This window comes from Hemiscyllium ocellatum, chromosome 34 (assembly GCF_020745735.1).
Source record: "Hemiscyllium ocellatum isolate sHemOce1 chromosome 34, sHemOce1.pat.X.cur, whole genome shotgun sequence".
Lineage (NCBI taxonomy): Eukaryota > Metazoa > Chordata > Chondrichthyes > Orectolobiformes > Hemiscylliidae > Hemiscyllium > Hemiscyllium ocellatum.
Window position 1 is genome coordinate 46,517,277 of NC_083434.1, and position 15,351 is coordinate 46,532,627.

Sequence of the window (15,351 nt, forward strand, 5' to 3'; positions counted from 1 at the left end):
AGGATGTACAAAAACTACATTTGACCCATCTTCACTCGACTGGAAACATTAACACTGATTTCTCTCCAGCAACGACTAGACTAGATTACATTCCCTACAGTATGGAAACTGGCCCTTTGGCCCAACAAATTCACACAATCTCTGAAGAGTAACCCAGGGACTCATTTCCATATATTTACCCCTGACTAATGCACCTCACACTATGGGCAATTTAGCATGGCCAATTCACCTAACCTGCACATCTTTTGGAATGTGGGAAGAAACTGAAGCACACAGGAAACATGTGCAAACTCCACACAGACAGTTGCCCAAGGCGGCAATCAAACCCAGATCCCTGGCGCTGTGAGGCAGCAGTGCTAACCACCGTACCGCCCATGTGCTGAGATTTTCCAGCCATTTCTGTTTTTGTTACACTTTATCCTTCCACCACAACTAAAACACAGACAAAACAAACATTGCATAATTTAAACTCCATTGAAATACTTAATAAAATAATATACTATTTAATTACTAATCATCAACTGTCCCAATTTAGCAGCATCTCATAAACACACCCAAGGCAAAGATGAATTTAGCAAAACAGGTTTTCTTCACGTGCCATCTCCTCCAGCCTGGAAGAAAGGAACAATCTCACAGCACAGAGAGAACTCAGGCATTTTGCTGCAGCAAACAGAAAAAGCGAGAGAAAGCGAGAGAAAGCGAGAGAGTGAAAAAGAGAGAGAGAGAAAGAGAAAGAGAGAGAGAGAGAATGGAACCTCGATTATCTGACTTTCGATTATCCAAATTTTGGATTATCTGGCAAAATTGCAAGGTTCCGATGTTTGGTTAAACAATGTGATCCACCATTCAATTATTCAGAATTCGATTACTCAAGTGAAACACTCCCTGTCTGTGTCCTTCGGATAATTGAGGTTCCTCTGTACTTGGACATAGCTCTCACAGAAAACATGACATTACTGATTGAATCCCAAATCTGTTAACTATCAGGGACGGGAACATCAATGTTATTGTTATACCTTAGACATGAGGATTTCAAGGCAAGACATCTGCCCAAAATGTCGATTCTCCTGCTCCTCAGATGCTGCCTGAACTGCTGTGCTTTTCCAGCACCACACACTCCCGGCTCTGATCTCCAGCATCTGCTGTCCTCACTTTCTCCTACCAGGATATTGCTCTAGCTCTTGCAGTTGCTTATTCATTACAGCAAATGAATAGAAATTGTGAACAGAATTTTATCAATTTGTTAACAGAACAATTCCATGGTCTGGTGTTTCCAGCAAGCACAGTCTGACAGGGAATGGATCAAGGGAAATCTCAGGCAAAAGCTTGAGGAGCAATACCTTGAGTAGGAGACTTGTCTATAACATTGAAAAGTACAACACAGAACAGGACCTTTGGCCCACAATGTTGTGCCGAGGTTTAATCCCAATGTAAAATATAGTAACGTAACTACGCACCCCTCAACTCACTGTTATCCATGCGCTTGTCCAGCAGTTGCTTAAATGTCCCCAATGACTTCGCTTCCACCACCACAGCTGGCAATGCATTCCATGCATTCACAACTCTCTGCGTAAAGAACCTACCTTTATATCTTTCACCTAATATCTAAAAGTGTAATTATAATGAGGGACATTGATCGGCTGGTGGAATGGGTGTACAAGTCACAAGTGACTTTCAGTGTGGTGAAATGTGAAGTGAATCATTTTGGCAGGAAAAACATAGAGAGGGACAACATAAAATAAAAATAATATTTTGAAAGGAGATGTGGGAGAGGGGAATTTGGGACAAGTGTGCATGAAACTTTGAGGGAGATTGAACAAGTTAAGAGAGCGGTTTATGAAATGTTTGGTATTCCATACTTTATTGATAAGAGCTTTGTTAATGGTGGCACAAGAGCATTATGAACTTTTGTAAGATATTTGTTAGATCTCAGTCAGAGCGATGTGTACAGTTGTCAGAACTACATTATAGAAAGGATGTGAAAACACGGGAAAGTGTAGGAGAGATTTGAGGATATAATGGAATTCTAGTTATGAAGATAGATTGGAGTTGGGACTACTAGTCAGGATAGTTAGGATGGTTAAATCATTGTGTTTATTTTCCTTGGTGGACCTTTGATGGAGGTATTAATAATCACAAACAGGTCTGGAAGGAAGAGGTGGGGAGAAACTGTACCTGCTTGTGAAAGAATCAGAAACACCAGATCACAGATTTAAAATAATTTGCAAAATAAACAACAGCAATATGAGGAATAAAATCAGATAGGGAGTGGTTAAACCTGGAATGCATTACCAGACAGTGTGGTGGAGATGCATTCAATTGAACTATTCAAGTGGGAATTAGACTGTGACCTGAAAAGGACTAAAATGTAGGGTGACAGAGAGGAGATAGGGTAATGTCACTAATTGAATCAATCATTTGTAAGCTTTATTCAGAAATGATTGATCAAATGGTCTTATTTTGCAATGTAATAATCTGGAGGGAGCAACTGTAACAATTAAACAACCAAGCAAATTGCTTATAATTGTCTCCCCAAACAAAGTGGTAGCATTGGCATCAACTCTGGGAGCAGTGGATCTGTGGAACCTTATTGACTGAATGTGTCCAGGCTGAGGAACTGAAACAGATATGGAGGTCTGGGGGTCTCAAAGCTGAAGATCCAGATCCCAGTTGCTGTTATGAAAAAGTCAGAAGCCCTTAACACTCGACTGATGGTGTCATCAATGTTTCCTGTGAGTATTGTAAAGAAAGTAATATTGAAACCATTAAAGACATTATCTGGATTGAAGGCCCCTGGAGAGTTTGGGCTATTTGAGGATGAACTGACACAGTTTGAAGAAGGGACAGGCGATAAGTAGAAGGTGAGTAGGAGAAATATTAACTATAAATCTGAGAGGAAAATCAAATTAACAAAGTGCATAAACCTCCAATGTCAAGGGCTCTGCATTAAATACTTTAAAAGTGGTAAGATTTCAAATCCATTGGTGAAAACAGCCAGTAACATCCAAGCTTATTACTGTGTTGTAATCTGTATCCAACCAAAACCACTCTAACTTATGGAAAAGCCTCTTTTGAATAGAATGTTGTAGATGTAAGGCCTTGTTTGAGACACTATCCATTTCCGGTGCGTCCCTGAGCATAAGGAATATTAGTATAAAACAGCATAACAGTATTGGAGAAGTTATGTTTCTACACGGGTAAATACTGTTGGAGCACATACATAGAACCCCATTTAAGTGATAGAGATGAGAAGTTATGGACCGGACATAATTTTCATGAAAGGTCTCAAAGTTGTTTGTGAATTTATCTTGAAATTAATAAAGTTTGTTTTAACTGCACTGGTAATGGTGGTGGGTAATGTGTGAAAAATTTAAAAACTTCATGAAAACTCATTAGACGAAGTATATCAAGGGCTTCTGAACTAATGGTCTGAACCAGCTCTAGTTTCATCTACCTAGACTTGGTGAGTGGCTATTTCCCGATGTAGCCGACCCCATCTCTATTACATTTAGCTGTGATTGGCTTTATAAAGGTGACCATCGACAAGTGGCAGAAAAACTCTAAATAAGCACCGCTTTGTGGGTAGTGTGTAAAATTAGCCAGTACAGATATGATGGGTAAAATGGTCCCCTTGTGTGCTATAAAATTCAAAGATTCAATGATCCTAAGAATGTCATTTGCCACATGTCAGCCCAAGCTTGGATATTGCCCAGATTTTGTTACATTTAAACATGGACTGCTTCAGTATGAGATGATATTGAGGTGCCGGTAGACCAAGTCAAAAATCACACAACATTAGGTTATAATCCAACATTTCAAATAAACCTGTTGGACTATAACTGGGTTTTGTATGATTTTTGACTCAGTATCTGAGGAGTCGCGAATGGTGCTGAACATTGTGCAATCATCGACAAACATCTCCACTTCTGACCTTCGAATGGAGGGAAGGTCATTGATGGAGCAGCTGAAGATGATTGGACCTAGGACACTACCCTGAGGAACTCCTGGAGCTGAGATAACTGATCAACCACGACCAACATCCTGTGTGTGAGGCATGACTCCGATCAGCAGTGAACAGTGCAGATTGGAGTGGAAGGTTGCAAAGCAACATTGATAGATTTTGTGGAACAGATGTTCTCCCACTCAAGGAAAAAGATATATCAAAGCTACATGTATCTTGCCAAAAAAAAAGTTATGAGGAGCAGAGAGATTTAAGAATTGTATGCAGATGTAAGGCCGTGTTTGAGACACTATCCATTTCCGGTGTGTCCCTGAGCATAAGGAATATTAGTATAATACTCAAGCAGATTGACAGGTACAAAAATTATCAAGGTGAACAGAATGCTGGAAAAGTGGATTAATACCAAGAAGTAGAAGGTACACTCCAGATATACACATCCCTGGAGCCCCATTTGGACCTTGTTTAACTGTCTGTGTAAGCTCCAGTTATATATATGTTACAATTACAGGTCAGTCTGTCTCTCAGCAGCATGCTGCAATTATATTCCAGTGTCATGGGGGTATCTAACAATAGGAACAGACAAATCATCTTTCTTTTGGGGGGGGTGTAGGAAGTGGAAGAGAAGGCAGGAGATGTGAAAAGGTTTAGACATTGATAGGAGATGACCATTAGACATAGGAGTGGAAGTAAGGCCACTCAGTCCATCGAGTCCACTCTGCCATTCGATCAAGCACTCGCACTCTCCCTGTATCTCTTAATTCCTTGCGAGATTAAAATTTATCAATCTCTGCCTTGAAGACATTTAACATCCCATCTTCCACTGTGCTCCATGGCAGTGAATTCCACAGGCCCACCACTCTCTGGATGAAGAAATGTCTCCTCATTTCTGTTCTAAATTGACCTCCTCTAATTCTAAGGCTCTGCCCATGATTCCTAGTATCCCCGCCTGATGGAAACAATTTCCAAGCGTCCACCCTTTCTAAGCCATGCATTATCTTGTAAGTTTCTATTAGATCTCCCCTCAACATTCTGAACTCTAATGAACACAATCCCAGGATCCTCAGCCGATTATTGTATGTTAGGCCTACCATTCCAGGGATCATCCGTGTGAATCTCCACTGGACACGCTCCAGTGCCAGTATGTGCTTCCTGAGGTGTGGAGTCAAACTGGACACAGTATTCTAAATGGGACCTAACCAGAGCTTTATAACGTTTTAGTAGCACCTCACTGCTTTTACATTTCAACCCTCTTGAAATAAATGACAACATTACATTTGCTTTCTTAACCACAGACTCAACCTGCAAGTCAACCTTTAGATAATCCTGTACCAGCACTCTCAAATCCCTTTGCACTTCAGCTTTATGAATTTTCTCACCGTTTATAAAATAGTCCATGCCTGTATTATTTTTTCCAAAGTTCAAGGCCTCGCACTGACTCACATTGAATTTTATCAGCCATCTCTTGGACCATTTTCCTAAACTATCTAAATCTTTCTGTAGCCTCCCCACCTCCTCAGTACTACCTGCCTGTCCACCTAACTTCGTATCATCGGCAAACTTCACCAGAATGCTCCCAGTCTCTTCATCCAGATCATTTATATATAAAAGTGACCAGCTGGGGTCCCAAAACTGAACCTTTTATCCCAACTCTCTGCCTTCTGTCAGCAGCAGCATGGACCTCACCCATATCTTCATAACTTGGTCTCTCTAGTGTCAGAGCTGAAAATGTGTTGCTGGAAAAGCGCAGCAGGTCAGGCAGCATCCAAAGAGCAGGAGAAACAAAGTTTCAGGCATGAGCCCCTCTACAGGAATGCCCAAAACTTCAATTCTCCTGCTCTTTGGATGCTGCCCGACCTGCTGCGCTTTTCCAGCAGCACATTTTCAGCTCTGATCTCCAGCATCTGCAGTCCTCACTTTCTCCTCTCTAGTGTCAAATTGCTTAGGGTCTTTAATGAGACACCAGGCTTCAAAATGGCACAGGTCTAGATCAAGGGCAGAATTTTCAGATCTTACTCAGATAATTGGGAAGAAGGTGCCAATATTCACTTCCACTTCATTACTGAGCCACCATCTCAGGTGGTGGCATATGTTGGTCCTAGAAATCAGGCAGCAATTCCCTTCAATAGTCACACTGACAGAGACAGCTGGGATTTTACATTCAGCCTCTGGCATGGCAGGAGACAGTTCTCTTCTTTGGAGATGACTGCTCCAAAGGAGACTAGGGTGGATCATGTCGGTCTACCCACCTCTCCCCGCTTGCCTGTAGTTACAGGTGTAATCAAAATGTAGTTAAGATCAAAGTTAATTAACAGGGCCCTCACTCTAAGCCCCAGCTCAGTGACTTCCTAATTGGGGAAGGAGTTCAGGGACCAGAGACGAACCTACTCCTAGTCTCCCATCTTCAAAGTGAGCATGCAGCTACAAATTAAGCAAGTTCCTCAAATACGAAAAGGAGAGAATTGTATCTATAGAACAGGGCCAGTTAAACACCCAATGTGTTTTCAGGAAGCCATTCATCCCCTCCAACCTCAAGCTACCTGAAGCAAGAAAATTACAGGTTCAAATCCACCTCCTCGCCATTAAACTTTTTTTTTCCTTCCTTAAACAAAATCAACCTGCACAGAACCAGCTTTGGAACAGGAGGGACATGAACACAGACCTCCTGACCTTTGAGTTTAACTATTCTACAACATCAAAAAAGTCCTGCAGCATTAACACTAACAGCACCAATTGTATTAAGGAAGGTAAATTTGCCTAAATACTCAATCTACTCAGCAGCCAATTATTTTGGTCTGAAGTAAAGCGTTCTTTACATCTTCTAGGTTTAATTTGCACAGGTGGTGCATTGGTTTAAATAGTTGGTTGAAATTCATTTGTCTGCCATTGTAATACAGTTGTTCATCCATTTAAACTCAATTACTGAGCTAAAATAGCACATAAGGCAACTTATTTTAATTAATCAACATGGTGAGGTCAGATGGGACTTGGGTGTGAAGTACTCTACAATTAGACAGAACTATTGTGATCCCACAATGACTTTTGCTGGAAGCAAAGCTCTTTATGATTTTTTTTTTAACTGGTTTTGGATGAAGAGATAGAGTGCTTGCTGATACATGAGCTCTGGGCAGTATAACATTCTATTGAAATGGAGGCCGAGAGTTGAAGATAGCTGATGAAGTGAGTGGAGCTAAGACAAATAGAAGATGCTGGAATGACACAGTAGGTCAGACAGCATGTGTAGAGAAAGCTTCAGTTTGACAAAATTTCAGCAGAACTGAAAGTTAAGAATGTAATAAGGTTTAGCAGCGAAGGTGGGTGTGGGAGAGATCTGAGATATGGTGAAGGAGAGAAATTAAACTGAAAACCAGCTGATGGCACAGGGGCCTATTAGGGAGTGAATGGATGGGATAAACCTGGCTGGGAGATGGAAAACAGCAATTCTGCACTACCACCTTCTCAAGGGTAACCTTCTCTGGGGAAGGTGGGACCTGTACACAAAGGACAGGTTGCACCTGAACTGAAGGGGCACAAATGTCCTGGGTGGGAGATTAGCTCATGTGATTCAGGAGGGTTCAAGCTAGTTTGGCAGGGAGAGTGAGAAACAGAGCCACATGCCTGAGAGGGGGGGTTAGTTGCAGATGGGACAGTGACAGGATGTGTGGAATCTATCAGGAAGTATTGTCATGCGATGGAACAAAGTGTGTCTGCTTTAACGCAAGGAGTGTCTGAAATAAGACTGATGAACTTAGAGCATGGATCAGTACTTGGGACTATGATGTTGTGGCCATAACAGAGATGTGGGTTTCACAGGGGCAGGAATGGTTGTTTGATGTTCCAGGGTTTAGAATGTTTAAAAAGAACAGGGAGGGTGAAAGAAGAGGAGGGGGTGAAGCATTGTTGTTAATCAGAGAGTGCATCACAGCTACAGAAACAAAGGTTGTTGAGGAAGGCTTGTCTACTGAGTCAATATGGGTGGAAGTTAGGAACAGCAAGGGAACAGCCACCTCATTGGAGGTTTTCTACAGACCCCCTAATAGCAGTAGGGAGATTGAAGAACTCATAGGTGGGCAGATTCTGGAAAAGTGCAGAAGTAGATTGGTTGTTGTTATTGGTGATTTCAACTTTCCCAATATTGACTGGAACTTCCTTAGTTCAGATGGTTTGGATGGACCTATTTTTTGTAAGGTGTGTTTAGGAGGGTTTCTTTACTCAGTATGTAGACAGGCCGACAAGGGGAGAGGCCATTTTGGATTTGGTGCTTGGCAACGAGCCAGGACAGGTGTCAGATCTCGTGGTGGGAGAACACTTTGGTGAAGTGATCATAACTGCCTCACATAGCCTTGGAGAGTGAAAGGAGCAGTTGCTGAGGGAAGATATTTAATTGGGGAAAATCAAATTATGACGTTATCAGACAGGAGTTGAGAAGTACAGACTGTTGGCAATTATTCCACAGAAAGGGCACAGCAGACATGTAGAGACTATTTAAGGAGCAAGTGATGCACAAATTTGTTCCTCTGAGATAGGTAAGAAGGGGTAAGATTAAGGAACCTTGGATGATGAGAACAGAGGAACTTCTCATCAAAAGGAAGCAGGCAGCTTACATAAGGTGGAGGAAGCAAGGATTTAGCACAGCTTTAGAGGATTACAGGCTTGCTAGAAAGGAGCTCAGAAATGAACTGAGGAGAGCCAGGAGGGGGCACAAAAAAGGCTTGGCAAGAAGGATCAGGGAGAATCCAAAGGCATTTTACTCTTATGTGAGGAGTAAGAGAATGATCAGGGAAAAGGTAGGGCCGATCAGGGATAGCGGAGGGAACTTGTGTGTGGTGTCTGAGCAGATATGGGAAGCCCTAATGAGTTTTTTGCGCTTTGGTTTTTACCAAGAAAAGGGAACTTGTTGTAAATGGAAACTTTTGAGGAGTTGGGATACAGTCTTGACCAGATCAAGATTGATAAAGTTGATGTGCTGGAAATTTTGGAAAACATTAAGAATTGATAAGTCCCCAGGGTCAGACCAGATTTATCCCAGGCTGTTCCGGGAAGTGAGAAAGGAGGTTGCTAAGCCACTGGCGAGGATCTTTGCCTCCTCACTCTCCACAGGAGTCGTACCAGAGGATTGGAAGGAGGCGAATGTTGTTCCTCTTTTCAAGAAGGGTAATAGGGAAATCTCTGGCAATTACAGACACAAGATTGACTGGTCTGTGGTCAGCAAAGTTTTGGTAAGTGTTCTTAGGGGTAGGATTTATGACTATTTGGCAAAGCATAGTGTGATTAAAGGCAGTCAGCATGGCTTTGTGAGGGGCAGGTCATGCCTCACAAATCTTATTGAGTTCTTTGAGGAGGTGTCAAGACAGGTCGTCGAAGGTCAAGCAGTGGATGTAGTGTATGTGGTCTTCAGCAAGGCGTTTGATAGGGTTCCCCATGGTAGGCTCATTCATAAAGTCAGGAAATATGGGATACAGGGAGATTTGGCTATCTGGATTCAGAATTGGCTGGCTGACAGAAGGCAGAGAGTGGTTGTAGATGGAAAGTATTCTGCCTGGAGGTCAGTGTTGAGTGGGGTCCCACAGGGCTCTGATCTTGGGCCTCTGCTCTTTGTAGTTTTTATAAATGACTTGGATGAGGAGGTTGAGGGGTGGGTTAGTAAATTTGCAGATGACACAAAGGTTGGAGGTGTCGTCGATAGTATCGAGGGCTACTGCAGGCTGCAACGTGACATAGACAGGATGCAGAGCTGGGCTGAGAAATGGCAGATGGAGTTCAACCATGATAAGTGCAAAGTGATGCATTTTGGAAGGTCGAACTCGAATGTTGAATATAGGATTAAAGACCAGGTTCTTGGCAGTGTGGAGAAGTAGAGGGATCTGGGTGTGTAAGTACATAGTTCCTTCAAAGTTGCCACCCAAGTGGATAGGGTGCTTAAGAAAGCATGTGTGTTTTAGCTTTCATCAACAGGGGGATAGCATTTAAGAGCCGTGAGGTTTTGCTGCAGCTATAAAAGTCCCTGGTGCGACCACACTTGGGGTATTGTGTCCAGTTCTGGTCGCCCTACTGTAGGAAAGATACAGAGGCTTTGGAGAGGGCGAGGGAGAAGGTTTACCAGGAAGCTGCCTGGATTGGAGGGCTTGCCTTATGAAGAAAGGTTGAATAAGCTCTGATTTTTCTCTCTGGAGAGAAGGAGGAAGAGAGGAAACCTGATGGTGGTGTACAAAATAATGAATGGAATAGATAGTCAATAGCCAGAGATTTTTCCCCAGGACAGGATTGACTGGTGCAAGTAGTCACAGTTTGAAGATATTAGGAGGAAGATATAAAGGAGATGTCAGAAGTAGGTTCTTTATGCAGAGAGTTGTGAATGCATGGAATGTGTTGCCAGCTGTGGTGACGAAGCAGAGTCATTGGGGACATTTAAGCGACTGCTGGACATGCACACGCATAGCAGTGAGTTGAGGGGTACGTAGGTTAAGTTATTATTATATCCTAAATTAGGATTAAACCTCGGCAAAACATTGTGGGCCAAAGGGCCTGTTCTGTGTTGTACTTTTCTATGTTCTACATTCTAAGAGATGGGCAATAAATGCTGGCCTAGCAAGTGAGACCCACATCCTGCGTGTGAATTAGAAAAGAGAGTGGTGCCTGATGGATTTATTGGAGGTTGGGGATGTTTTGTAAAGGAGTTCCCCAGGGGACAGTGTCAGGTCCCTTACTTTGTCTGAAATATATTACTAAGCCATATCTTGGATTACGAGGCAAAGTTTCAAAATATACAGATGGTGTTAAACTTGGGCTTACTGTGAGGAAGATGGTCTCACACTTCAAAAGGACATGTGCATATTGGAGCAGTGGGTTGATGTTTGGTTCAAAGAGGAGTAATTAATTTTGGAAAGATGAACACAAATAAAATGAAGAGTGCAACGTTAAAGGGGTGCAGGAACAGAGGATCCTGGGTATTTGTGCTCATAAGTAATTAAAGTTGACAGGAGAGGTGCAGGTTCATAAAGTTGATGGTGTCTGAGACTGTATTCATACTGTTAGAAATTTGAATATGGAGGTTATGCTGAATATGTCAATGCTCAGCTCAGCTTCAGCTGTGGCTTTGCAAAGTCTTGTTTTCTAAACAAGGAGATTTGCCTGATAGTTATCAAACACAAATTGACATAGTTACACTCGCAGGTTAACAATGCCAATCAGGAAATTCGTAGTTTATGAGATCCATCTTGCCCTTGTTCCAATCAGTGACTGTCATTGCCTGGTATTTATGTGGTATTAACCACTTATCAGCTGAATCCTGAATATTTGCCAGGTTTTGCTGCATTTGGTCATGGACTATTCCACCACATGGAGAGCAGGGCTGCATAGGGAGGGCAGCAGTGCATGGGGGGAGGGCAGGACTGATGCTAGGTCAAACCGATGGCAGTGAGGGAGGTCAACAATGTGTGAGAAGGGCAGCGACAGCAGGATGGAAGCAACCCCTCAACTTGTTTGTACAAGTCAGTCGGGATATTGTGTCACTGGAAAACCAAGCGATATTTCCTCCGTTTGTCTTTTTCTTGGCCATATGATTTATTTCAGAAGATATCTTCAGAGCTGAAGAGTACAGTTAGGAAATTCTAGGTGTTAATTGAAGGAAAGATATTGTAAGACACCCACCCACCCCTTCCTATGATCACCACCTTGTCCCAGTGTAACAGAGTCTGTGATAGCCCCAATGGTCTGTACAGTCACTGACAGACTCCCCCCGAGAGTAGGAGAGAGTCATCCTCATCTGCAAGGGACCACCACCACTGATGATGATGAGGAGGATTGATTAGCACAGATCAGCGATCAACCTGATTTTCCCAGTCCATCTGCATATTGAATTCCCCCATGTTTATTTTAATAGAGCCTTTCTTACATGCCTTTTCTAGCTCCTGGTTTATTTTCTGTCCCATGTCCTGACTGCAGCCAGGACTTCTGTACACCACTCCCATCAGGGTCGATTTCCCTGTGTAGTTCCTTACCCCTACCCACATAGTTTTGATGTGTTCTGGCTCTATAACATTTGCTTTCATTTTTAATTTAATTTCTTACATCCCCTCTGCCCAGTTGCCTGTCCTTTCAATCAGAAGTGAATCTTTGGATCTTTAGTCCACGGACCTGATCCCCTTACAGCCATCTCTCTGTGATACTCTCAACATCGTACCAGTCAATTTCAATCTGTGCTACAAGCTCATTTACATTGTTTTGTATATTGCATACATTTAAGTACAACTCCCTCAGTTCTGCATTGACTGTCCCCCTTCTCATAGTCGTCCCCTTATCTGCTGTGCCTGAAGTTAGATTCCTGACCCTTTCCATAGTCTCTGTCCTATCACTTGTTCTGGAAACTTTTATAACCTTTGCTAAGCCCTCCCAGGCTTTTTTTTCTAAATTTTCCATGCAACTGAACTGCCTCTGTTACATTTTTCAAGGCTTATTTTAAGAGTATGGTTACTGTTTGGTGCTAATTTTGTAGAAAATCACGAAGTGAAAGTGTAGACAGGTACAGTGTCTCTGTGAAATTCTGATCAGCTACAACAAATAAAGACAGATCACAGCTAGAATACCACTTCCACTTACTTCCTCACTAGAGAACTGCACTTTAACAAATATTTCTCCAGCCATATCATCTTCTGACATTTGTGTCTGAGTTGATACTTTGTAAAATTGTGGCTATTTCTTAGTGTTGTTATAGATGCTGGTGTGTGGGCTGTTGCAGGTTGTTGAGTTCTGCTGCATTATAAATCTGACAGAGCTCTATCATAAATACTTAAGCACTTTTCCATTTCCCTGACATTATTATTGCATAAACTATTAAACAATCAACCAGTATGGGCGCACTGATGTAACATATGGCAAGCATGCTCGTTTGCACCCACTCTAGTCTTAATTCTTTGTATTGATATCTTTTCCACAAAAGCACAGGTCTGATCTTGTTTAAGCTTGCTCCTGTTAACTTCAATCACTTGTTGTAGTTCTAGTGTTCACTTTTTCTCAATACAATTTATGGGACTGTGTATTAAGTGAAGGTGAATTAGCAGTTAAATAAACTCAGTATTTCACAATCCACACCAGCTAGTTTTTAAGGGTGGATTTTTCTCTCTCCTGGGCACTTGACCATTGAAGGAATGCCATCACACTTGACTGAGTGACTTCCCCCACCATCAGAATTACTGTGACTCTATCTTTCTGCTTTTCTTTTCCCCCTTTCTATACACGAACTGCAGCCAGTGAAACATACATGTAGGTAATTAGATATTTACATGAAAAGCCCATTATGGACAAGGCAAGCCATCAAAGTGAAAGGGTGATAAGGAAGGCGAGGAAGGGCTAAATCAGGGGGAAATAAACTAGTGTATCAATGTAGTTCCCACCTCACTCTAAAGGCATCTCAACTGCAGACTAAAGGTGTTTACATTGATGGACGTTTAATTGAGCTGAAAATGCGTTGCTGGTTAAAGCACAGCAGGTTAGGCAGCATCCAAGGAACAGGAAATTCGACGTTTCGGGCCAGAGCCCTTCATCAGGAATGAGGAAAGTGTGTCCAGCAGGCTAAGATAAAAGGTAGGGAGGAGGGACTTGGGGGAGGGGCGATGGAGATGTGATAGGTGGAAGGAGGTCAAGGTGAGGGTGATAGGCCGGAGTGGGGTGGGGGCGGAGAGGTCAGGACGAGGATTGCAGGTTAGGAGGGCGGTGCTGAGTTCAAGGGAATCGACTGAGACAAGGTGGGGGGAGGGGAAATGAGAAAACTGGAGAAATCTGAGTTCATTCCTTGTGGTTGGAGGGTTCCCAGGCGGAAGATGAGGTGCTCTTCCTCCAACCGTCGTGTTGTTATGTTCTGGCGATGGAGGAGTCCAAGGACCTGCATGTCTTCGGTGGAGTGGGAGGGAGAGTTAAAGTGTTGAGCCACGGGGTGGTTGGGTTGGTTGGTTCGGGCGTCCCAGAGGTGTTCCCTGAAGCGTTCTGCAAGTAGGCGGCCTGTCTCCCCAATATAGAGCAGGCCACATCAGGTGCAGCAGATGCAATAGATGATGTGTGTGGAGGTACAGGTGAATTTGTGGCAGATATGGAAGGATCCCTTGGGGCCTTGGAGGGAAGTAAGGGAGGAGGTGTGGGCGCAAGTTTTGCATTTCCTGCGGTTGCAGGGGAAGGTGCGGGCAGTGGAGGTTGGGTTGGTGGGGGGTGTGGACCTGACGAGGGAGTCACGAAGGGAGTGGTCTTTGCGGAACGCTGATAGGGGAGGGGAAGGAAATATATCCCTGGTGGTGGGGTCCGTTTGGAGTTGGCGGAAATGACAGCGGATGATACGCTGTATACGGAGGTTGGTGGGGTGGTAGGTGAGAACCAGTGGGGTTCTGTCTTGGTGGTGGTTGGAGGGGCGGGGCTCAAGGGCGGAGGAGCGGGAAGTGGAGGAGATGCGGTGGAGGGCATCGTCGATCACATCTGGGGGGAATCTGTGGTCCTTGAAGAAGGAGGCCATCAGGACTGTATGTTATTTGAACTGGTCCTCCTGGGAGCAGATGCGGCGGAGACGAAGGAATTGGGAATATGGGATGGAGTTTTTACAGGGGGCAGGGTGGGAGGAGGTGTAGTCCAGGTAGCTGTGGGAGTTTAATTGCCAATTTCACTGACAACAGCTTTATTTTAGGAATTTGGGATTGGCTTCTTTCTGGAATTCTTACTTCTCGAGCAAATGAAGTAATTTTGAAATCATTGTATTGTGTCTAATTTGGACAATATTGCAGCTGATATTTAAATGCTTTTGTGGTGTAATGATAATGTTGCTACCGTGGGACTGACAGACTTGGGCTCTAATCTCTCCTGCTCCCAAGGTGTGTAATTGCAATGATGCTGTGACTGTAAGGGGTGTATTTTGTCATGGTTTCTTTTAAGAGAGAGAGATTGAATGAGAGGGTCCAACAGTCTGTGGTAACAAAAGCAGTTTGACAGGCCTTGGAATTTTTTTTTTAAAGTTGGAACAATAGAAGCAGCCTGGCTGGGCATGGCCTTCTCTCTCAGACTAGGGTTTCAATTTTTCTTCAGCCTTTAGATTCAGCAATTGTTGGTGGTGTCTCAACAAAGTTGGAAGCTGTAGGAAACGTCTCTTGGCTGTTACTCTCTGAGTTTTCACTCGACCTTTTTTTCTCTCTCTGCTGCTGAATTTTTATGAGAATCTTGGTCTGAATTTGTCTTTTTGCCAAGGGGTATGTTTATGGGATATTACTGTAGTGAAACAGTTAATTGGTAATGGGTGTTAAATCCATTAATGGCTTAAGTTTTCCAATCAAGTTAAGTTATTCTAAGTTCTTCTTTCTTGTGTTGTAACTTAATTTAGCATTTGAAGAAATTGAGTAGTTTGACCAGTCACATTGCAT